Source organism: Palaemon carinicauda, chromosome 25 (genome assembly GCF_036898095.1).
Source record: "Palaemon carinicauda isolate YSFRI2023 chromosome 25, ASM3689809v2, whole genome shotgun sequence".
NCBI classification, from domain to species: domain Eukaryota; kingdom Metazoa; phylum Arthropoda; class Malacostraca; order Decapoda; family Palaemonidae; genus Palaemon; species Palaemon carinicauda.
This window is the reverse complement of record NC_090749.1, coordinates 24,559,592-24,582,329: the sequence shown is the minus strand read 5'-3', so window position 1 is coordinate 24,582,329 and position 22,738 is coordinate 24,559,592. Positions and strand designations below refer to the sequence as shown.

At 44.4% G+C, this 22,738-nt stretch overlaps 1 protein-coding gene across 3 annotated transcripts in view; it reads right to left on the bottom strand.

Annotated features, from left to right (window-relative positions):
* Window positions 1–22,738, bottom strand: part of LOC137619213 (zinc finger protein OZF-like) — a 107,267-nt gene that overhangs the window by 46,540 nt on the left and 37,989 nt on the right. For 2 of the 3 annotated variants that reach the window (XM_068349395.1, XM_068349393.1), the window contains exon 2: window positions 21,337–21,470. The exons of the other annotated variant lie outside the window; for it this stretch is intronic. The gene's annotated coding sequence lies outside the window, so the exon portion shown is untranslated. The remainder of the gene's footprint in view (window positions 1–21,336; window positions 21,471–22,738) is intronic. 3 annotated transcript variants of the gene reach the window in all.

Genomic DNA, 22,738 nt, shown 5'->3' with positions numbered 1-22,738 from the left:
CACATGAATACCGCAGTTGCTATGGACAGGCTGAAACACAGAACCTTGAACTGGTATTTCTTTCCTCCTAATGTGAATCTCAGGTACTTACTTGAGGATGGATGCATGTGGATCTACACATACACATCCTTGAGGTCTAACAAAATCATGAAGTCCTTTGGTCTGACGGCCTGTCTAAACATCTGGGCCTTCTCCATCATTAACGAGGTCTGATGTACAAACTCGTTCATGATCGAGAGATTGATGATTGGTCTCCAGCCTCACTATGCTTTTTCTACATAAAATAAGCAACTGTAGAAGCCTGGAAACCCTTCCGGAACCTCTTGGAGAGCATCCTTCCCTAGCATTGTCTAGACTTTGCCCCAAAGGGCCTGTTCCTTCGCGAACCCACTCACGTAGGAATCTGACATCGTTGGATAGAGGGTCAGAAGAGGGTGAGAGCTCGTGAATAGGAACATGCATCCCTTTATTAGTATGGAAACCGACCTAAGTTCAGCTCTGTGGAACATCCATCTCTGCCATCTGCTCTTCAGGCATACTCCTACCAGTAGATTGACTGGGGGAATGACATCTTTACCGTGATCATTCACGTCTACTTCTCTTACCTACTTGCCTCTCCTCAAGCCCCTATGTTGAAAGGGCTGTTTGTGGGCTTGAGTCTGCGCTGCCTGCTTCGCCTGGGAGCTCCTCTTCAACCCATGAGCCTTATCCGGAGATCTCTGTGGTGGAGGTACTGCTAAGTGGGAACATGAGGTCTCTGACCTATTGAGGAGTCAGTCCTGGCTTGCCTTCCTCCATCTCTTGGCAACAGCCTCAATGTCCTTCAAGTTAAATAGGGAATTACTCAAAGTTAAATTGTGCAACCTAGTCTCTTCTCTCTTTGGTACCTGCCGCTGGAATTTTGCAAGTACCTCATCGAGGCACCTCAAAACCCAATTTACCCACTGGTTGACGATGTTCTTGGTTAGAAACTCAAGAATCCTAGACCCCAAGAGGAGGAAGGGCAACAACGCTTCCTTCCTCTGAAGGATGGAGAGGTCTTCGTTCTTCATGAGATAACCTACCGTTCTAATCAGTAATCCAACCATGAAACTGATTGCAAAGAACCACTTGCAATCCTTTCCCTGTTGGTGATGTCTCCCACAGAGAAGTGTACTGGCAAGGTTGCCAGTTTGGCCAAAGAAAAGTTATGAATTAGAGCTAAGATTGCTGGATCTCTTGGTAGAGGATATAGATTATCCTCTACCATCTCAAATTACTTCCACTGCCGGATGTATGGAGAACAAAGTAACCAAGAGAAATTCATATGTCAGAGGCACCGAGGTTCCGGCCACTTGGGTGTAGGCCCTCTACTTTGCCACCTTCATTCCCCTTAACCACGGTAAGGCTACTTTAGTTTTAGGGTCTCGGCATATTGCCTAAGAGGTCAAGGAATGTGTACTTGCCCTCTGCTGGGACCTGATCAGGCTCCCATATACTGTTGATCCTCCTTATGAAGGACAGGACTTGCAGAAAGAGGGCGGTCAGCCTACTCCTGTTCAAGGGGCAAGATCACCCAGCAGGGGAGTGTTTGCCCTCTGATTCCTTTCCCTCCTTTGTGGCACAATCAGAATTAACTTCAGCCTATCCCATATCAGATACTGAGTAGTACGTAGCTTGGTCTTCAGACTGGGGATGGGAGGGGGAGAGGGGGTGGCTGCCTAACCTCGCTACTGCATCTGGGATCAGATGGAAAGTCACTCCTCTTGGAGGACTCTAGCAGGATGATAGGAACACTCGGGGAAGGAACTTTCGGGGAACAAACAGTTGGTCAAGAGACTGCCTGCTTCACTGTCTGGACAAGGTGCAGAAAGCAAGGGAAATCTTTCCAGAATGGCATTTGTTCCTGATTGGGCCCCATGCGCCTGCTTCCTTGGCTTAAGTGGAGTGCCAAGGAAAGGGAGGAGCTGAGATGTCAGATCATGTCCATCCTTCTGCTCGTCTTCCCTACAGAGGTGAGCGCCATCAACATGTCCTTCTGAATGATCAGCCTGTAAAGGATAATCTACCCTCCTTTGCAGGAGAACTCACTGTTCCTACCGCAAATTAGACTGAGTAAAAGGAGAGCGCTAGCAAGGCAAAAGCTGATAAGGTACACTTGAGCGCGCACCCTTCTCAGTTTGCATAGGTAAGAAGCAGTCTACCTGTGTGCGCTCATCTCTCTGCACACTACGGCACGCACCAGCAAGGTAGAATTGGCCTTTGCTCTGGAAGATTTTTCTTGCACGCGTGAGTCCAGATGGAAGACTTGCCAAAGAAGAGCAATGCATGTAGCAGAGGTAGCATGCACACCTTCTTCAAGCAGATGAGCTCATCCTCCCACCTCATTAGGTGGTAGGGTGTGTAACCCAGCACAAAACTCATCCACTAGAAGTTGGTCAAATCGCCAACTTTCTAGCGTGTCATGGAGGGCAGGCAGTTGCTGAGCGCTTGGGCATAGACAGTGAAGCAGGTTCTTCCTTGTGAAAAGGAGAAAGCAAAGGTGCAAGCTCAGGATATTGGCCTTGCTTAGTGCTACGCTGTGCCCTGCGGACACGACGACAAGGGAGAGGGATCACAGGCAATTGCCTCAAACCATCATTGTACAGCTCTGAAAAGCTGTGCTCTAATGGACTATTGTAGGGCATGGATGAATCCAAACCCTTCAGTGGAAACCCTGGAGGGAAACTTCTCAGGAGAAAACTGTAGCTCCTGTGGACAGGAGGAATGATTAACCACTTTTGCCTCCGACGGCAAATCTCACAACGAGCTGGGGAAGGGGAGCTTTCCCTCAAAAGGAAAGATTGCCCAACACCTGGTGAAGAACAACAGTCCCTCAGATGGGAAGGTTGTCCAAGACCGGGAGGGGAACCTCCAGGCAGGTCACTCAGTCTCCCTTCCAGCTGAGCAAACTCAGCCAGAAGATCTACTCCTTGAACCTCCCTTAGGACGTAGCCGAAGTTTGTCCCCGGATTCACCCCCAAAGGGATTTGGGAACTAGTCACTCCGAGGAGTGCTTGTCAGCAACTGCTCCTACCTCCCCGACAAAGCAGAGCGAATGTCGGGTCAAGCAGAAGCTGAAGTTAAGACGGCCGAGTACGAGCAAGAATATTTCAGTTTTTGACCTATGGAGTCTCATGGGGGAAAATTGGAATCAATCCCTGGTGAAGATGTCTGCTCCCATTGCGTACCTATCCACAAGACATGCTGCAACCTTTGTTTTCAAGGGGAACCCGTGAACTCCAAGGATGGCCAAAGCAGATGAATTGCATTGACAGAGAGAGACTCGTTTATGGTGGCAGGCAGTGCTACTTTGCTAGGGGGAAACAACGAAGGCCCCCGAAACGTAAGGTTGTCCCGGAATCACATGAGTAACACCGTACTCATCCAACTCCCAGGACAAGTCGAGCGAGAGTCATCATGGAGAGGTCGAGTCGACAGAGATTGATGGTGAGGATTCTTCCCCTTCGAGGCTGACCTTTAAGTTGAAGGATCCCTTTTCGCCTTCCTCCGTCCCCTGCTAAACAACAACCAATAACAGGGAAACCACTCTCGACAGATTTGGTAAGTAGACTCCTGTTTGCAAGAGTGACTCCTACACGCAGGACAGACACAGTGAGGATCCATTTCCTCTGCCAACATGAAAGTACCACAACAGCATCCTTCATTGCTGGGAAAAACCTGCATACTTAAGGATATCATGGGCAGTCACACCTGAAAAAAAAAGAATAAAAAGGAGATTTTTTGCTATTAGACTAGTTATTTATAAATATGATATTTTCATAATAAAATAAATTTTTGAATATACTTACCCGCTGGTTATATAAAAATGGCTAGCGTCCCTGATGCCGCGGTAGGAAATTCAAAACTCCCGCGTGGCTATCACAGATATGCCAGGTGTACACTAGTGCCCTCTCGGTACAACAGGTAAAACTATACCCACCTCTTCAGATTTTCCATGCCCCATGGTCTCTAGAGGGGAGGAGGGTGGGTTTTTAACTTATATAACCAGCGGGTAAGTATATTCAAAAATTTATTTTATTATGAAAATATTATTTCTAAATATAAAACTTACCCACTGGTTATATAAGAATGGCTGATTGACACCTTAATTGGAAATTCACTTAAGCGTTACACAAACTACTTAAGAGGTTCTCACCTGATAAGGAAGCCGACAGTAATGCTCTGCCTCATTTTGTCTGCTATCATTAGAAGATCCAGCGGTCCACCCAGGGGGCTGATGATCTCTAGGAGCTGTCAAACGGTTCAATAACCTATAACATGACAGGACCTCAACCAATACCCTTGTTCCGGGCACTCTCTAGGAACAAAATGACCACCTGGCTAGGTCAATGATTGCGGAGGATTGTCGACCAATCTTCACATACAATCATAAAAACCTATATAATAGTTCCAAGAGAAGAACAGGGGTACTAGGAATATAGGGAAATGTAGTGGTGAATGTCTCACCTACTACTTCACTCGTTATTACGAGTGAACCCAAAACGTAGACGTCCTCATAAAGAGACTGAATACGATCTAAGAACAGCAAGGCGAATACGATCTAAGAACAGCAAGGCTAATACAGGAATACCCCTTCACAAGGCTGTATACGCGATGCTTTGCAGAGAACAAATTAATTTAAAAGTTACAGAAGCTCTTATAGCTCTAACTTCATGAGTCTTTACCCTTTCGACATGTTACAATGGGCTACCCAACAATCTGAAAGAACTCTTGTCATTAAAGTCTATACTAGACGATAGAGCGTTTTAGACATAGATAGTGCAGGCTTCTTGACCGTGCACCAAAGGGTCATGAATCGGCTCTTAACCTCTTTGGTCCTGACCCGATAAAACTCCATCATTTTAACCGCGTAAAATATTCTTCATAGCCCTTCACAAACCAAATCTGAGAGGATAAAGATCCCGAAAGATTTAGCCCATGGATGAGATCGTTTGTTCATGATCAAGAATCCAGGATGCAAGGAGCCTATGGCTTAACCATTGTGAAGTCTATGTTCTTGCTAAAAGATTGAACTTCACTGGCTCTCAACTATAGTAGACTTATTTAGAAAGTCTCCAAAGTTAGGCCTTAAAATGAAACCAAGTGTAAAGGCTCGGATCTGTCGCTACCGCAAAATTCCAGAAACGAATCCTAAATTTCGGCTGGAGCATCTTGCTGACCCTTCTAAATTATCTTAATGACCTGAGAAGATCTATAAGGTCTTTATTTGATAGATGCAATCTTCTGCGTCTGCAGACAACTGCCCGCATACTCCCTTGATGGTCGAGGAAAAAATGTGTTTTCCCTCCAAGGTCTGAGGAGAAACAGGCCACTTGTCATAGTTACCAAATGAAGAGCGCTTTAGCTCTATACTACTCCATAAAACACCCTAATTAGGTTGTAAAACCTTGAGGCAATGGTCCCTTGTACCAGCGATAGCCTCAGCTGTCTCTTTCGAACAGCCTCTTGATCATAGGGGTGTTCGAAAATATTGGAGGCAGCTATACCTAAAGCTTGATGGTTTAGAAAATAAAGTGTTCGTGATCCTGACACAGGAAAAAAACGGAATGATGACATGCTTCCAGCAAACACCCAGCATGAGCCCAGCCTGGGACCAGTATGGTTCCAGCCTGCAGTATATGCTCATCAAGTCGTGAGAGAGAGAGACAAGATCTAGACCTCCTCCCAACATGCATCCATATCAGTCACAAGAAACCAATACTGAAGCTAGGCCTGCTGAAAAGAAGCATCAACCACATGAACCTCATGCTGTGAAGTTAAGACCTGATCATGTGTACAAACAAATGTTCAACACACGAAGTCAAAGTTTGACGCAAGAAAGCGTTAGCTGTGAGGTGAGAGCAACGGGAAGACAAGACAACAGTCTGTCCATACTGCTGTGAGCCAACGACTAGATTGTATACGTCTAATATGCGACTAAAATGTCACCCCTGCTTGCATTCCCGTAGGGTGCTAGCATGCTGTATGCGTTCACCTTGTCGAGTGGATACAGCGCTCTGTGTACGACTCGCCTGCTGTAAATCTACAGCGTGCTGCCCGGGGACAACAGTATCGTGTCCGGTCAGTGGCACACCGGAGCAACTGTTAGTCTAACATGATGCGGAAAAACCCAACTGACCTTATCCAGTATATGTCCAGGCTGGAACATGCGTCTAGGTTGCTTAGGAATTCAGGTTGCCATGTTTGTCGAGAGATGCTCGCGTGTAGTATACGTCCGCATGAGTGGAGACGGGTATCCCGCCGACCGCGAGGATGGGACAACTAGTTGAAAGGATCAACTTTGACTGTCAGCGTCTGAGCATGCATGTGCGTCTGAGCATGCATGTGCGTCTGAGCCGCTACAAGCGTCTGCTCTACCGCCTCCCGACACAAGAGCCTATCTTTGCGAGGAGATGCTGCTGAGCATCTAGAACTATGCTATATGATACTAAAGGAAAACCATACCTTTGATCTAGTGGTAGTCCTCACTCTTTTAGGAGAAAACATTTTTCCCCCCAGAAATCGTAAACGCTAAAAAGAGATGAAATTTACCTCCTTTAGCTCTCACCAACCCTACACTCGCGGGGCAGCTTGTGCACCACCTCAAGCGTGAGCGAAGTTTAGAATAGATCATCATCCGCAGCCCCGAGAGCGACCTGGGAGAGTCCCTATGACATTCCCAGTGTGCCTAGTGCGTGACCTGAACGTATCCCATGCTATGAGATATCGTTAACAGTAGTCACCCGAACCCAGAAGAAAGTACTAAACAGTTCCTCAAACTGGGGGCAGGGAGGAAGTGTAAACAGAAGAAAACTGAGCACCTCTTCTCTCGAAGAATTATACGTCTTGCGCGCTTTTGCCGCTAACACGTCGCCTTTTTTTCAACAGAAAAACTTTCAGTAAACATCAGTAACTGAGGGATAAATTACTAGAAAACATATAACTCCTGAAAGGTCTCGGACGTATTGATTGTTGATGACCAAGTCTAGGCTCTGCGACCTTCTAAGAGGACCAACTCTGTCTTCCCTGACTGTGCTTCAGATTCCAGAAGAAGAGCCAGGATTAAATATAACTCTTCTGACTTCCGCTCCTCTCGTGGAAGAAAAAACACACTCGATTGCTTCCCACTTAAGATTCGCAACACACCTGCTAGGAGAGCAAGTTCTGTTTGCGTGCCTACCTGGCGATTAACTTACTAGTCTAGTAGACAGGAAGAACGTCAAATGTCATTCAATTGAAGCTGCGCTCTGATTAAATAGACGACGTACGGACCAAGGGTCCGCTCTGTTCTTCTACCAGGGCTGCCAGAAGTTGTTTAGCCTGGCTCCCACCGCTGCTTGAAGGGGAGAGCAGTCAAACCTTGCCTCGACTGGGATTGACTCCTCTTTACCTTTGCTTCCTTGCCTCTGGTTTGAAAGTACTTCTACCTATTGGTTTACCTCGAAAAGGTTGGGCAGAATGAGAATATGATGTCCCCTCCTTAGTTCTACGAGAATAGAAGGGCTTAAGTAAAACCTTACTGACTGTTTTAGTAACCAAAGTTTGAGTAGTCTTCTGAGCCCAATTTGCAGGCACACCCTTAACTAAATCCTGCGGAAAAGGAGCTGAAGATATGGGCGCAAAAGCAACTCCGATCTCTAACATGGAGTTATACCCTCAGAAAAGAAGGAACACAAAGTAGCTCTTTTCTTTATAACTCCTGCAGTAAGTAAGACATAAGTTGGATAAGACTACTTGTGTCCGTGTCCTTTATCTCAGTTACTCTTCTGCTTAAGACTCCCAGTGACCACTCAAGTAAATTAAATAGTTCCTCTCTCTGAACTATTCTTTCAAGAGCTCGTCAAACTTCGACATTGACCACTACAGTCTATTCCTTCTCATAACCAGGAGACGGGAAGAATCTACCAGGTTTGAGAAGTCTCCCTGCGCAGACGCAGGCACTTCCAAACCCAAGACTGTCTCATACCAAACGTTCGACTTAGAATTTAACTAGTCTGGTGGGAAAGCGAAGCATGTCCTGCCCAGAGCTTTCCATAAATTCATCCATGCTCTTATTAACTTCAATACTCTCTTAGAACAGGAAATCACCTTTTATGTATAGAAGGAAGTCTCCACTGCCTTACTTAAGGTAAACTCATAAGGGGAAGATCGCGGAGTAACTGGTGTAAAACAGTCAGGAAAAAATTCCGAGAAGACTAGATTTATATAAGTCCACCGAATGTTGAGGTGGTTTCTCTTCTTTTCTATCCTTGCGAGAGAGAACCTCATCCGGGTCTACCTCTAACAAATCAGAGATTGGAGCTAAGCAGGCGCATCAGTGGTAACATGGACGCGCTTGCACTGTTCCATATCCACATCCAATTGACAGCCACTTGCCTTAGTTTGCTGTCACGATTGATTTATAACAGAATAAATCCATTCTGACTAAGGGAAAGTACTGACAGGATCAATTAATTTCAAAATAAAAAACTTGAGAAGTAGGAAGAATGTACTATTCATAAAAATATCTACAAAATATTGTAGTATTGTAACAATACTGATAACTGCGTAACAACTGAACGCTAGTTAATCTTTGCAAACAGATTGAAGATTACCTCAAGAAAAACTATTAAAAGGATCAAATTATCTTAGATTAATAATCCTTTAATTAAATTTATAACTTAATATTTCAAAAGAAAGTATTCACTTATAATTATTTGTAAAAGCAAGTCGACTTATAGCCTACGACATAAGGCTGTGACGTCATCTTTTAATCTTACCTTTTAAATTATAAATACGTGAACACAGTTCAAATAAAAGAAAAAGGCAAAAGCCTAAACTCAAAAAACGTTAATACATCACCAAATAACGTCCAAACAGAGTAAAATGCGAGAGCGAATTTCCAATAGAACCGACGACCAAGCCGGCAGGGAAAATCTGAAGAGGTGGGTATAATTCTACCTGTTGTACCGAGAGGGCACTAGTGTACACCTGGAATATCTGCGATAGCCACGCAGGAGTTTTGAATTTCCTACCGAGGCATCAGAGACGCTAGCCATTCTTATATAACCAGCGGGTAAGTTTTATATTTAAAACTTTATTTTACAATTTCTATATCCCAAGAGCCGAACTAAAAAGTGGCGGTTGTTTACTAGTGCTGAAGTAAACAGGGAGGTGAGTCTACCACTTCTACCGCCCTCTGTTAACTGGCGGAGGGTAGTTACACCTCACAAAAGCTTTAATAGCTGGTTTTAGGCTAGCACCAAAATAATACTCCTATGTAAAGAGCATACAGTTTGTATACAGTGCTGGAACGAATCGCTTTCATGCACTTAATTCTGAGTTTTAGCCATCCATGTTATTATTATTACTAGATAAGCTACAACCCTAGTTGGAAAATAAGATGCTATAAGCCCAAGGGTCCCAACAGGGAAAACAGCCCAGTGAGGAAAGGAAATAAGGAAATAAATAAACGATATAAGTAATGAAAAATTAAAATGAAATATTCTAAAAACATTTACAGCAGCAAAATGACAAATTCATAGGTAATTTGTATATTTCCTAAAGATACAAACCTTAGCTATTTATTAGGGGTATTACTTTTGGCGTAGCTGAAATGACAAGCTATTAAAGTTTAGCGAGGGTTAACTACCCACACCGCTAGTTAGCTGGGGTTATGAGAAGGTAGCTTGCTACCGCTTCCACTCACACACCTGTGATTTAGCTCACTTTGCTTGGAGGTAGGACTTTAAGGTGGATAGGGCTGGCGGGCAAGTTTGTATAAATAGCTAAGGTTTGTATCGTTAGGAAAAATACAAATTACCTACGAATTTGTCATTTGTTCCATAACCGGAATAAAAACCACGCTATTTATCAGGGATGACTCCCCAATTAGGAAAGGTGAATGTCCCAGCCAATCTGGCTTTTGGCTTTACCCGTTGGCTCCTTATCTGAGTATGTCAGTACTTGACAATAAGAAGTCCCTGCACCTCGCTAAGCAAGCTGTGTGTTGAGATATATAAAAGTGTGACCGTCCGGTTAAAGTTATTCATTAGCTTTTGGAAGGAAAAACTGTTGTAACCAAGACTTTCCCAATACCACCTCACTAGAGTATCGGGACGCAACAGTAATAGTCTTAATACTAGGTACACAAGGGAGTATGGTTTACCTGCAGTGGTTTGAAGTTGGCTTGTGCAGAGAACCCAGGATGCTGCTTTCCCTAAGAAAGGGGAGGATGAAAAAAAAGAATAAGAGCCAGTCAAACATTTTCATTCACGCAGACTAAAACCGGGTAACAAAGCCCTCAACCTTCTGCTACTTGTCCAATAAGGAGCTTGAGGTCTTAAACCAGCTGTTGTGCAGCCACCACAGGACTGATAGGAAACGTATCGAGTCTCCTGTGGGTCACGTCTTGCAGGTTGTGGGATGTGAACGTAGTTTGACGTTTCCACACCCCAGCTTGAAGAACCTGCGTCACTGAGAAGTTTCTCTTGAATGCCAGTGACGTAGCAATGCCCCTAACATCATGAGCTCTGGGGCGACGTGAAGGAGGAGGGTTTGGATTCAGTGCATGGTCCTGTGCTGATGAAGATTGCAAGCACACAAGGACAGTCTGCGGTTGTTTTCTTAAGGTACAGCCTCAAGCTCCTCACTAGGTAGAGTAAGAGATGATCATCTGTTACAGAACGAAGACTCAAAATCCGGAAGTTGTCAAATCGAGGATCTGCTACACCTGGGTTCTGATTCTTAGCAATAAACTCAGGGACGAAGCTGAACGTTACCTCTCCCCATCACCTTGAATGGGCGATGTTGTATGAGAGACCACAAAGTTCACTGACTAGCTTGGCCGAAGCCAAAGCTAGAAGGAACATCATCGTACAAGTTAGGTGGCTATCTGTTGCCTGGCGTAATGGTTCATATGGAGGTCTCTTAAAAGACCTGAGAACTCAAACCACGTTTCCATGTGGGAGGTCTAACATCAGACTGAGGACAGTCAAGTTCATTGCTCCGTATGAGTAAGGAAAGTTGTAGCGATGAGGAAATGTCCATTAAGTTCAGTCTAAAGGCGAGGTTTAAGGCTAAGCGATAGCCTTATACTCCGAGACTGACAGGCACATTTCTTCTTGCAAATACCTGAAGAACTCCATTATTGCTGGAATAGTATCATTGAGTGGAGAGATACCCATTTCACGATACCAACCACAGAAGACCTTCCACTTTGCCTGGAAGACTGCTGCTGATGATTTTCGCAGGTATCTAGACATCCTGCTTGCAACTTGTTGCGAAAACATCTCAGAGAGGAGATGCTGGATCATCTCCAGGCGTGAAGTCGTAGCAAAGCTACGTCTTTGAGGAATATGCTGGCATGTGGTTGTTTGAGCATATGATGTTGTGGAGGAAGCTCTCTTGGAGACTGTCAGGTGTTGCAGAAGGTCTGTAAACAATTCTGCATGATGTTATAGCTGAGCTATGAGGGTCATTTAGAGGTTGACCGATGCTCTAGCTTTGTTGAGTACCCTCCTCATCAGACAAAATGATGGAAAGGCGTAAACGTAGGTGTTGTCCCACCGTTGTTGGATTGCATATTGCCAGAGAGCCTTGGGGTCGGGGACTGGGGAGCTGTACAATGGGAGCCTTAAGTTCAGGACCATTGCAAAGAGATCCACTGTCGGAGAACCCCACAAAGTCAGAACTTTGTTGGCTGCTAGATGATTCAAAAACCACTCGGTACTCGCTATCTGAGATGCTCTGCTCAGGTTGTCAGCGAGCACATTCCTCTTGCCTGGAATAAAGCGTACCGATAGTGGTATTGAGTAAATTTCGGCCCATCTCAGTATCTTTACTGTTAAATGGGATAGGGGTTGCAAAAAGGTACTTCCTTGCTTGTTGTCGCTCATCACCACCACCGAGTGGCCCGCCAGGAACCGTTGGAACTGTAGAAGGGCCAGAAAGAAAGCCTTCATCTCTAGGAGATTTATGTGGAGGTACTCTTCTGACACCAACCAGAGGCCTGAGTCGTGGGGGGAGGAGGGGAAGATCCACTCCCTTTCATAGATTCTCGTCAGCCACCCACCATTCAAGATCCATCTGTTCCGCTGATCCCATAGGGATCCGAATGTCCGGGGAATAGACAGCCAGATTCTACCGGGACTTGAGTCACCACTAGAGAGATCTCATCCTTAACCCTGGATAGGTACGGTGGGTCGTTTGCGACCCCGAGCGTAAAAAAAAAACAGGTTTTTCTCACGTGACTCACCCCTGTGACTGAATTTGTGGGTGATCGACCTGCAGGAGGTGTCTCCCCTACACGCTCTAGTAGTGTCCAGATGTGCATTGCTGTAGCTGTACTCCTTCCCCGATTTCTGAGACGCGTCGGGGTCGTTCGCGTCCGAGTTTACCCTTCTGAGGTAGTTTGCATAATTATCAAAGTTATTACGTATTATGAAATTGTCGTAGAATGGTGCAACTTGTATAGGTTATCAGTTGTGGAAAGTCTTGGTGGATTGTTTGGCTACCATGTGCATGTTTTTTTTTTTAGTTAAAATGTCGTTCATCACCACGAGGACCATTTTACCGCGAGTGCCCCTTTTTCATTTTTTTTTCATTTTTTTGCCAAGTCATTTTTCCGTAAGATATTGCCAAATAGTGTCGTAAAACTTTTGCTTGTTTAGTGTTGGAAAGTGTGTCTAGATGATCTGGCTACCCATGCATGACTTTGTTTTTGTCAGATACGACGTAGTTATTGGTATATTGGGTATTTAACTGCGGTTACCAATTTCTGTTTTTTTTTCAATATTTGTAAAAATTACTACGTAGTAAGGAATTGCCGTATATTATTCATTTTTTTTTCATGTTTATGTGTTAGAAAGTGTGCCTTGATGGTTGGGCTAACACATGCATGTCTTTTTTTTTATCTGAGATGTCGTATATTAGAATGTCGGGCATTTTACCGCGAGTGTCCCTTTTTAATTTTTTTAAATTTTTTTGCCAAGTCATTTTTCCGTAAGATATTGCGAAATAGTGTCGTAAAACTTTTGCTTTTTTAATGTTGGAAAGTGTGTCTAGATGATCTGGCTACCCATGCGTGATTTTGTTTTTGTCAGATACGACGTAGTTATTGGTATATTGGGTATTTAACTGCGGTTGCCAATTTCTGTTTTTTTTCAATATTTGTAAAGATTTACTATGTAGTAAGGAATTGCCGTATATTATTGATTTTTTTTTCATGTTTATGGTTAGAAAGTGTGCCTTGATGGTTGGGCTAACACGTGCATGTCTTTTTTTTTTATCTGAGATGCCGTATATTAGAATGTTGGGCATTTTTCCGCGAGTGCCCCTTTTTATTTGTTTTGCATTTTTTTGCTTAGTCATGTTACCGTAAGGAATTGGCAAGTAGTGTCGCAAAACTCATATTTTTATAGTGTTGGAAAGTGTTTCTAGATGATCTGGCTATGCATGCCTATTTTTTTTTTAGCCAGATATGGCGTATATATAAGTATGTGTTCGATTTTCCTGTGATTGCCATTTTTTCGTTTTTTCCCATTTCTTTCAAAATTACTACGTACTAAGGAACTATCACAGAGTAATATTTCATTTATATGTTTATTTGTCGGAAAATATGCCTTGATGGTTTGCCTAGCACGTGGCTGAAATTTTTTTTTTTCTGAAATGCCGTATATTAGAATGGCCATTTTTCCACGAGTGCCCCTTTTTATTTGTTTTGCATTTTTTTGCTTAGTCATGTTACCGTAAGGAATTGGCAAGTAGTGTCGCAAAACTTATATTTTTATAGTGTTGGAAAGTGTTTCTAGATGATCTGGCTACCCATGCCTATCTTTTTTTTAGCCAGATATGGCGTATATATAGGTATGTGTTCGATTTTCCGGTGATTGCCATTTTTTCGTTTTTTCCCAATTCTTTCAAAATTACTACGTACTAAGGAACTATCACAGATTAATGATTCCTCTAGATGTTTATTTGTCGGAAAATTTTGTTTACTTTTTTTTTGATTGAATATCATCAAATTTTTTTAGCTAAAATATTGTTTTACATTTTTTTTTCGATTTTATTTCCCTTCAAAAAAAAATTTTTGGGTCAGAATTTTAATTTTATAGGCGTAAAATAATCGACCATTATCCAGCAACCCACCATACAATTTTTATGCATATCCAATAATAATTAGATTAGTAAATAACACCTTGAAATTGACATACCCTTCCTACATTTCAAGTGGCAGATTAGGGAGTCTGAGTCAGTGTGGTTGGCGGCCATTTTGTGGACATATCCGAAGCGTAAGCTGCCCTATCTATATATATTCTTGTTCCCTATAGAATTTGTGATATTTTGGTATATTTTTACCTGCATAAATATCATATTATATATTAAATATATGTATTTTTTTACGAAATTTCCAAGTACTCAAAAAATTACCTTTAGATATGGCCCCTGATATAAAAGTAATTTACAAAATAATGAAGATTTTTTTACATATTTCTATTTTAGGATAACATATGTTTATTCCCTAAAAAAATTAGCCACTTCCTATTTCATTTGGGTACCCAAAAAAATTCATGAAATTTGGACAATTTTTTTTGGCCAAAAAAATTTACCCTTTTTTTCTCATTTCAGATCTTCACCTCTATGGGTCTGACTTCATCCAAAATACATCAAGATGTGTCCTAAACATTCAAGAATCAATTCCTAAAAGGATTTGTGTATATATGTATAAACTTTTTTTTTATGAATTTTTATGTCAGGTCTTTTTTTTTCTACTTAATTTTTTAAAATATTTATAATAAATAGTTTTTCTGCAGATGAGTAGTATTTATCTTTACAGTTGTTTTAAGCATTCATTGAAGTTTTTTTTTGGCAAAAGAAAAAAGGAGGTTACTGCAAAAACTGATTTTTCAAGAATTTTTTTTGGCGTCGGGGTCGTTTGCGTCCGAGTATACCCTTAAAGGGGTGTCCGAGGACCGTACCTATCCAGGGTTAAGCGACCTTTAGGAACTAGACAGGCCAGTGATGGAAGGTGACCGAGGAGATGTAACCACGTCTGGGTTGGAAGTTCTTCTCGTCTGAGAAAGGGTCTAGCGACCTTTCTGAGCTTTGCTTTTCTGTCGTCAGATGGAAAGGCTTTGTGTAGATTGGTTTCTTTTATCATGCCTAAGTATACCAGTCTCTGTGTAGGGAGCAGGGAGGACTTCTCTAGGTTTACCATGATCCCCAGATATTTGCAAATCCTCAGAAGTTTGTCTTGATGTTGAAGAAGGGTTGACACCAAGTCTGCTAGGATTAGACAGTAGTCCAGATAACGAAGGAGACGGATGCCAATCCTGTGTGCCCAAGATGACACTAGGGCAAACACTCTGGAGAACACTTGAGGTGCTGTGGAGAGACCGAAACACAGTACCTTGAACTGGTATTCCCTGTTGTCTAGGCTGAATCCCAAGTACTTCCTTGAAGACGGATGGATTTGGATCAGGAAGTATGCGTCCTTCATGTCCAGTATGCACATGAAGTCCTGTGATCTAAACACTAGTCTGACCGTGTCTGCCGTCTCCATGCTGAACGGGGTTTGCTTGAAAAACTTGTTCAGAGCTAAGAGGTCGATGTCTGGTCTCCAACACCCAGACGCCTTTATCACAAGAAAAAGTTTACTAAAGAAGCCTGGGGTCCCATTGAGGACCTCGCTTCTTCAACAGGGTCCTGGACTTCTACCGGATGGGCCAGCCCCTTTGTTGATCCCATGGCAAAGGAGTCTATTGACACTGGATTCCGGGTCAGGGGAAGGAGAGATGTTATGAGTGCGACGCAATACCTTACACAAATCAAAGAGATTGTCCAGGGTTCAGCCCCAAGTTACTTCCACCAGTCCTAGCAACTTTTTAGGCATCCCCTTACTGATGGACAAGCAGGGGTAGTGCCTATCCTAGCGTTTGCAGGCTCGGCCTTTCCCTCTAGGATATTTTCCTCCCCTGGAGAACTTGGTGCTTTTCCTCTCCTTGGCAGGGAAGGGCTTTTTTAACACAATAGTCTTTGCTGCTGTCTTGTTCGTTCTGGTCTTAGCTGGACGGGACTGCTAAGGATATGGTGGTTTATAGGGCTTTGAAGTCAAAGCCCTGTGGAGGAGGGAGTCCTGATGGGACTTCCTCCATCTCTCAGCAGCATGTTCCACGTCCTTAGGCTCGAACAGATAGGCTCCCTCTAGTGAGGAATATCTGAGCCTAGTGATCTCGTCATTTGGGACTTGTTGGTAGAACCTCTCAGACACCGCGTCCCGACGTTTCAGGATAGTATTAGCTCAAATGTTTGAAAATTGTGGGCGAGAAACTCGAAAGTGCGAATGCCCGAGAGCAGGAAAGCCTCCATTGCTTTCCTGGTACGTTCCTTGGAGAAATCTTCAGTTTGTACCTGGATTCCCAAGGTCCCTAACCAGACACAAAGCCACAAAATAACTTGCATGTTGTACTTAGTGACCTTCTCCTGGTTAAGGATATCGGTTGCCTAGAAAGAGACCTGTCGATTGGAGTTTCTCTCCAGAGAGACCCTTGGTGAGCTCTTCCAAGGAGTGATGGAGAGGTAGAGCTGGACGAGGCTCCTCCAGAATCTCAAAATACCTCTGTTTGACATGAGGAGGTGGGAGAAGCTTATTGGTAGAGACTGAATGTTGGGAGGAGGCATGTTCAAAGTTTTTTAGGGCAATCATAGCCCTGGCACCCTTCAGCCCTTGAGACAAGGGCCAGACTGCACTGGTCTTTGAGGGTTTCTAGATGCCAAAGAAATGGTATAAGACCATGTCCTTGCATACATTTTATGACAATTTTTGCTCTCCAATGTTGGATTGGACTTGCAGCGAAGTCTCCCTCTTCCATCCCCAAGAGCTCTTCTTTGGGTGGGTCATGGACATCACTCAAGCGATTGGCTATTTCTGCAGAAATAGAAGTCCTAGATGAGGACTTTGGAAGAGTCTTGTAGTCCTTGGACACCTTCTGAGGAAGAACGTAGAACTCCAGCTCGAAGGCCGAGAAGACGTGTCCCTCTTGATTTCCGTTGGTGGTGGGAAACTCTCCGAGTGAGGGGAGGCTTCATCCGAAGGTGGAAGGGAGGAGGGCCTTTCTTCATGCAACTCCCTAGTCTGATAAGGTAGGACACTATCTAAAGGAAGATGCAGGAGGAGCTGGCCTTGATGGTCTAACCGCAGTCAGCTTTACCCTCAAGGTAGTGGCTGAATCTGAGACTCCTCTTTCCCTCTTCAGCAGAGAAGAAGTCATGGTTCCTTGCAGAGGGTCTGCTGTAACTGTAGGATGCTCCGAAGAGCGGCCAGACAGAGCTGGATTAAAGGCCTGTACAACTGCCCTGACCCTAGCACTGAACTATGGCTGTTGACTGACTGACACACTGTCAGACAGATCCCTTAAGAGGAAATGGACCGAAGGTTCCCTACAACGAGTCTCTGAGGAAGCTTTAGAGGAAGCAGTTTCGGAATCCTGAACCCTTCTGTAGAGGCCCGTTCCCCTTTCCCCGGCGGACGCGCTAAAGGGGTTTGCGGGGAGGGCAACGAGGCGATGGTGACCTGTCAATGTGATGTTCCTATTGCTAGTCAATACACGAATGCGCAAGTGAGCGCTGGCGCATTGGCGAGCGCTGGTGCATTGGTGAGTGTAAGTGCACAAGAGAACGTTGGTGTGCCAGAGAGCGTTAGCATGCAGTGAAGCGCTGAGCAGCTTCGTTAGAAAGTGTAGGAGAGCGCGGGCGCTTAGAAAGACCGTGCGCAGGGTGTTGTGCAGTCCCCTCCGACTGCACGAGAGCGCGGGAGCGTAGTACGACGCAGTGCTGGAGGTTGCTAGAGAGCAGCTGTAAGTTTTGGCAGTGGAGAGTGCTGGCGTGCAGGCGAGTGTTGGCGTGCGGGCGAGTGCTGGCGTACGGCGAGAGTGCTGGCACGCAGGAGAATGCTGGCACGCTGGAGATCGCTGGCACACAGGAGAGCATTCTAGATGTCATATAGGAGAACCGGAGACCGAAGTTGTTCGCTCGCTGAGGTTTCGGCAAGCTCTGCTGCGCCGGAGATCGTAGGTTGGCTGGTGAGCGCTGCCGAGCTGGCAATTGTTGCTCTCTTTATCGAGGTTGCGCTGGAAGGTGCTGAGGGCGAGCAGATAAAGGCTGTTTGTCTTAAGGGCGCTGACGAGCTGAAAAGCAGGGCGCTCTGTAAGGCATGACAGAGCAGACTTGCACTGACAAGATGTTGGTGAGTGCTGGTGCACTGCAGGGCGCTGGTGAGCTGAAGAGCATTGGCGTGCAGCTCCATGCTTAGTTTAGGCCTTAGGAGGCTGTTCCGGAGACAGGAATAGTGATGGTAGGTCGGCAGGTTGGCTGGTAGGATGCACAGGAACAGGGATGTACCCTTTGGAATGGCGAACATCCACCGATGGAGATCGCGAATGATCTAAAGAAGAGTTGAGGACCGAAGTCCAAGGACTAGCAGTTGCATTGTCGGAAGGTCCAGGAACGGGCGAAGGTTGAGGGCCAGGAGACGACTAAAGGGGAGACTCCTCTCCGGGGGATGGCTGCGATGGCGAAGATGAAGTGCCAAAGAGGCACCCTTTAACCGGTGGTGAAGGACGACCTCTAAGGCGGAGTCGAGGGCAAGCTCTGCAAAGGAGATGCCCTCTAGGGGCTGTTGGATAAGCAAGCTGACCATAAGCAGCAGCATTCCTCCGAAGAGGAGTCTCTATGAGAGAACTCCCCGGGAAGAGAAACACTCGCAGGAAACATGCAGGACTAAGTTTCCCCTCAAAGGATGATTAGGAACTAGCGATATCGAGTTGACAGCAACAGCTGGAGAGTCTGGAGGAGCAGGGGTGTCGGCAAAAACCATAGAAGACACTCCTGACACAACGACGTTGATGAGCGCAAGAAGATCTACCTTCAAAGTCGACGACAATGGCAGCACACTTACACCCTAGAGGATGAGCTGTAGCAAGGAGTCCTTGGAGGGCAGACCCAGAAGCCCCAAAGATGACCATATCTGTAAAACAGAATACATAGACAGGGCCTCACCCGGGGGGAGTGGTGGGGCAGCTTTGCTAGGGGAAGCAACACCATTTCTTGAGGACTGGGCTTGGCCGCAATTAAAAGGGTCTACGCTACTACTCGACAAGTAAGAGCTTCAGAGAAGGTTGGGAGGCGGAAGAAGAGGCCTTGGGGTTTTCCCCCTTTGACGGAACCTTCATAAGAGAAATATCGTGCTTAGACTTCTGCTTCCGTCATTGCCCAAACCTCTCCCACTGGGAGGCAGACCACTCCTGACACTCACTACACAGTTTGTTATTATCACACAGTTGACTTCTGCAAGCGGGACAAAGGGTGTGGCGATCGGTCTCCACGGCTGACATATAGGTTCCGCAAGGCCGGCCATCGAGTCCAAGGCAGGTGCTCATGGTCACAGAAGTTAACACACACACACACACACTAACACAAAGAAAAAACACAAAGAATTAATGGCAGTCCAATAATAACAGTGAACGTGAGGAACGGCAACGACCGTACACCATCCGAGTCAGAAGTAAAGTGAGCTAAATCACCGGTACGTGAGTGGAAGCGAGAGAAAGCTACCCCCACCCCCGCTAATTTGCGGTATGGGTAGTTAACCCTCGCTAAATTTTAATGGCTCGTCATTTCAGCAACGCCAAAAGTAATACCACTAAATACTTAGCGTAGGCTTGTATTCCAGTTAAGAGAAGTAGAGTTTTCAATTTTGGTAGATGATCGTGGAGTTCCTAATCACACAAGTTTTATAATTGCAAAAAACAACTAATTCTAAGGGATAATACCAATCGTGAAGAGCAAGGGCGAGGCAAGCAACATGTCTTGCAGAGAGCAAACAATCCGAATGTTCCCCTAAGTTCAAATCACAAAACTGCAGGGCACAAGGAAACCTCGGGTTCATGCCAGTAAGCTCTCGTAGGATTTACAAACGATGAGAAGGGTCCTAGGTCCCTTTTCTATTGTATTGTATAATGGAAGAGCATGCAAGTCCTCTACAAATGATGAGAAGGATCCTAGGTCCCTCTTTTATTGTATTGTATAATGGAAGAGCATGCAAGTCACCAAAGTATATACAGTAGCGTTTGGTTGAGATCAACAGTTGACAAACATGGTGTAATGTGTTCCCAAAAGAAACAACTTTTGGTACGCATCTTTTCCCTTCATTCTCCTAAAAGCTAAGGGGTACATGTGCATGAAAGGATGAGAAGGGCAAAGCCCTTAATCCTACCGGTAGTGTGTATGTTCATTCTAGTAGGAGAGGAAAGGTAGCCGGCGTGTAAGTAGTTGTATCACATACCATTGTGTAACTTCAGGGAAGAAAAGTTATCGTTAAGAAATCTCTAGCCTCGCGAAATTCATTGGGAACAAGGATTTATAAAGTTTCTTGCCTTACTAGAAGGCAAATGTGAGCTCTTTTCAGATGAGCAGAGCATTCTTGAAGGTTGTATGGGAAAAGTAGATCGCATGCCAACAGGTGAGCACACTTGTGCATGAATAGATAGTAGCGAGCGAGCATGTGAATGCTATAAGTTTCATGAATGAGAAGTGGAGCTCAGGAAGGGGAGAATTCTCGAAAAACAGCTGAGATAGTGAGTGATCCATTGCAAGCATGAGAGGAGGTGCTCCCATTGCTGGGTGTGATCAGATGCGGTGGCACTCAAGTACGAGCGTGCAATCGTGAACAGAAGGGTCAGGATTGCTGACAAGTGAGATAGCACTAGTGTAAGAGAATATAATCGTGAACAGAAGAGGTGGTGCTCTCTTAGGAGCAGTCGAGCACATAGCAACCCACTCATGGGTACAAGCAAAGTAGCTCGTAATCTCACTGTCTTCCTTCATCCTCGGTGATGGGGTGAGCAACACTGTACGAGGGGGTTCCAGGCCACTAGCCAATAATTACTGACACCTCATTATAAATTTTACCAATCAAAATTCCAGCCATGCTGATAGAACACACTAATAAAGAACGAAGGTTTGTATTCATATAGGAGCAAATTAATTTGTGAAGTAAGTCAGCTGGCAAACTATTGCTACCAATAATGTCTATTCAGCATCAAATATAAATAACCTGATTGATAATGTATCCTGATCCAGGAATGGATCAAGGCATAGGTAAACTAAGTGGCTGCTTGGGGTCCCAATGCCATCAGTGCCCCACCCCCAAAGCACTTAGCAAAATACTATTCAAGTAATAGAAAAGGCAAAATGAGTACAAAATTATCCAATTATCCAATATATTTAGGAAGAAATGTACTATACATTTCCCAAAATTTTTCTATAAGTTTTACTCACGATCCACCACTGTAGTTTGGCCGTTATTCTTATACTGTCTCTCCTGAGAAAGCTGCAAATCTTTTTGATCAATGCGTGGTTAAGATTAATTCAACACAGACTTCCCGTCATGTCTCGGAAAAGGATTTATTCCTCTGGAGAATAAAAAGTAAAAGAAACACCAGGATAAAAATTGGTTTGCATGACCATTTATAGTTAGTTCTTATAGGGGATTAGCAATTGGTTAAAATAATTAAAGTGGCTGTGCCACTTTTGAGTAATAGAACAACATTACTACAGATAGTACAACCTCCCTTAGATAAGACACTTATAACATAACATGCCGAAGATCCGTCGTTCATGCAACTGTATGGAAAATTTATCCTACTGATGCAGTTTTCAGTTTTTCTCTATTTGCATTGCTATATCATTTACACTGCAAAAACGTCAACGCAAGTATGTTGACAAAACATTGATCCAAATTGTATTTAGGGAAAATTATTTTTTGAATTAAGGTAGCTTATCTTGCATTAACTGTTGAAAGACAAGAATCTAAGTTAATATAAGCCTAACCTAACATAACAAATTCGTAGATAATTTGTATTTTTCCTAACCATACAAACCTTAGCTATTTACATAGGGTTTACTTTCGGCGTAGCTGAAAGGACGAGCCATTAGAATTTAACGAGGGTGTATTACCCCGGCGCTAGTTAGTGGGGGGGGCCTAGGGAAGTGGTAACTAGCTACCCCTCCCCCCTCACACACTGGTGAACTGCTTCAGTTCACTTAAGAGGTAGGACTTGCCTTGGGGGACAGGGCTGGCGGGCAAATATGTGTAAATAGCTAAGGTTTGTATGGTTAGGAAAAATACAAATTATCTCCGAATTTGTCATTTGTTCCGTAACCGAAATACAAACCACGCTATTTACATAGGGTGACTTATCCTTAGGAAGGGTGGAAAGTCCCCAGCCTTACTGGCTTTGGCTTACCCGGGGACTCAGAATCCGAGTGAGTCGCACTCGAGAAAAAGAGTCCCTGCACCTCGCAAGTTCTTGCTACGCAAGAAACGTGCGGCCTACATAAGCTGTGTGTGGAGGGAAGAAGTGTGACTTGTCCTAGGAAGTCGACCTGAAATCCTTTAGCTAGAATTCTGCGGTAGGACGTTCCCAATACCACCTCGTCAGGGTATGGGGGACGCGACAGTATTAACTCAATACTAGGAACACAAGGAAGCATGGTTTACATGCAGAGGTTTAAGGTCAGCTATGCAGAGAACCCAGGATGCTGCTTTCCACAAGAGAGGGGAAGATGAAGAAAGAAGTAAGGGCCAGGCATACTTCTTTTATTCATGCAGACTAAAACCGGATAACAATGCCCTCTACCTTCTGCTACCTGTCCAATAAGGAGCCTGGGGTTAGACCAG